This window comes from Mya arenaria, chromosome 10, assembly GCF_026914265.1.
Source record: "Mya arenaria isolate MELC-2E11 chromosome 10, ASM2691426v1".
Taxonomy (NCBI): Eukaryota; Metazoa; Mollusca; class Bivalvia; order Myida; family Myidae; genus Mya; species Mya arenaria.
In genome coordinates this window covers 68283379-68286770 of record NC_069131.1, presented here as the reverse complement: position 1 = coordinate 68286770, position 3392 = coordinate 68283379, and positions in this window count along the sequence as shown.

Here is a 3392-nt window from a genome sequence, read left to right as displayed (position 1 = left end):
AATGACCACTTTTGTCATTGAAAGCTCTGCCATTGATAATAACAAAGTCGTTAGTTCGACAAAAGTCAATTAGCTGTCTACCTAGACGATTTACAGTGTCATCTTTAGAACAACGTTCAAAATTCATATTGTTGGTTCGAAGCTTTTCTCTCAAATTACTATCAAAAACATCCGACGTGTCAATATTTACATAATCAAAAATGTGCTGATCTACAACTGCAATATCCATTAAATTAGAAGCTCTAGCATTAAAATCGCCCAACAGTATCACATATTTGTTATTACAATTAAACTGTTCTATTTCAGTATACAGAGCATCAATTAATGTTTGATTAAAATATTTTGAACTATCCGGTGGTATATAGACAGACAGACAGACAGATAATTAATTTTGACTTGTACAATGTACATCGTCAACAACACATAATGATATAACATATAATGTCAACGTGTATGTAAAGTAACAGATAATGCAAACAAATTAGTATATATATACAAATATATATGTACAAAAGTATTCAATACTTCTAAGTAATTAAATTAAATAAACTAATATATATATATATATATATATATATATATATATATATATATATATATATATATATATATATCAGAGGATGAACATTAAATAGAATTATGTTCTAACATTAATCAAAGCGGATCTTTCTTTGAGAGCATTTTTAACAAACAGACATAAGTTAATCAGTTCAGCTCTATTGTTAGATTTCAACAGCTGCATATATTTAAATACAGAAGGTCTTATAAAGTAACAATTGTTGATATATTTCTTTCTTAAATTGCTAAAGGATTTACAAACACAAATAAAATGATATTCATCTTCGATGTCATTAGAGTTACAACACAAACAATATCTTTGGTTGCGTACAACGTTATTTCTATTGTATCTACCAGTTTGAATATGGAGTGGGTGCACGGACAGCCGTAGTCTACAAAAGAAAAAACGTAAGCTCTTTGGTAAAATATCTAAATAAGGTTCATATTCCAGACAGGTTTTAAAATGTCTATACACATCTAACACCGTGCTATTTTCTATAGTACTATACCAATCTTGTTTAAAAGTATCGATAATTCTACATTTGAATTTTTTTATGAATGATTTAACATCAATATTGTAAATATCACCAAAAACATAACTAAAACCATAATCATTTAATATCTTTTTAACATTATACACCCAATTACGGCAACCTTTATCACTATCACTCTTAGCCTGTTTGTATACAGATTTTATGATAATATTATCACTTTTAGCAACCTTAAACCAATAAGACAATATACGCACATATCTATGAATATATAATGGATATCTACCCAACTCTCCGTAAACAGTGGCATTGCAAGTGTTTGTTTTAACGTTCAGTAATCTTTTACAAAATTTCAAATGAATTCTTTCTAATTCCTTTGATTTAGTATACCCCCAAACCTCTGCCGAATAATTTAAAATAGAACCAACAAATGCGTCAAATAACTGACACATAATTTTGGGTTTTAAGTCATAATCTTGACATTTACAAAATAATACGTTCATTGCCTTAAGTGCTTTGCCATTTAAATGTTCTTGGTTCAGGTTAAAATTTCCAGTATAATTAAAAACAACACCCAAATAATTAAAATCATCAACAACATGTATATCATGACCATTGTAAGTCCATCTTTTATTGGGAAATAATCCGCCTCTTTTACGAAACACCATGATTTTCGTCTTATCAATATTCACCTTTAATCCCCAGGTATTACAGTAATTTGACAAATTGTCCAAATGGGTTTGAATTTCTTCAGGAGATTTTCCTACAATGGCCATATCATCAGCAAATAATAGCATAATTATGACAATATCATCTATTTGTAATCCTGAATTAATATCATTTTGTAGATACAATTCAATATCTTCCACAAATAAAGAAAATAACAAAGGGGACATAACTTCACCCTGACGCAACCCGACAGCATAGCTAAAGTATTCAGAATATGATGACAACGATTTTACACAAGATTTAACCTTCATATACATATCACGCACTATTCTAAGTATTTTTCCCTGTATTTCACATTTATACATTTTCAGCCATAGGGCATTTATATAAATAGTATCAAAACATTTCATCATATCAACATATATAACATAAAGCCTTTTGTTTTCAAACAAATAATTTTGAATAAGAGATAACAATATAAATACAGCATCAGTGGTAGAGCGCCCTTTCTGAATCCGAATTGGGCATCCGAAATAATATCATGTTGTTCACAAAACTTTTCAACACGCTTATTTATAACAGTGGTAAATAATTTCGATAAACAACTAACTAAAGTAATTCCCCTATAATTATTTACATCAGAATATGATCCTTTTTTATGTAAGGGGATTATAATCCCTTCAGTCCATTGTTCGGGAAAATAACCCGAATTTAATATATTGTTAAACAAATCACATAGATGTGATGCTAAAATGTCTATAGTTTCAATAAAATATTCATTCAACATATTATCAGTACCATCTATGGCTTTACAACGTTTTAATGACTTAGTAGCATTTATTATTTCTTGTACAGATATTGCCTCATCAAGTTCTGGAAAACTATTATTTGGTGCATTAAAATCATAATTAAAATTAAAATCTTCTGCGTCATGATTAAAGCTGCCAAAGGCAGAGGTACTGAGATTTGCGAAATATTCTCGAAAATTATCGAGTGGAATTTTATTTGATTTGTTTGTAGTTTTAGACTTAAAATATTTCCAAAATTCTCTAGGCTTACTCTTTCTCAAATTTTCAATATCTCCCATTCTCTTTCTATAATCAATATTCTTTCTCTTACGAACTGTATTCTTGTACTGTTTTTTCGCATTACATAATAACAATTTATTTGCATCTGACCTATCAGTATTAAAAATTCTAAGAGCATCTAAATACAAATCACGTGCTACAGTACAATCATGATCGAACCAATTCTTATTGTTATGGGTATAATTCTCAAAATATACATGATCTGAATAAAAACGTTCTTTTGAAAACAATGGTTCAGCTACACTCTGAATAGTGTTTGTGAAGGAATGTAACATATTGTTAACTGCATCTCTGTTTGAGCAATCAACATTATGAAAAATATTATTGAAAACAGGTAAATTAGAAATAATCCTGGAGCGAAATTGCTCCCGAAAAGAGACATCCCATTTAAATTTAAGCTCTGAGTACTTTGTAGTATTAGGTTCAATAGTATTGCATAGCAATGAAATATGTAACGGAGCGTGGTCACTCCATTCATTGAAAGATTTAATAGTAAATTCTTTAATCTGTGAGAAATTACGCTCGCTTGACAATAAATAATCAATCATAGAACAACCGTTATGTGACAAAAAAGTATACTGATCAG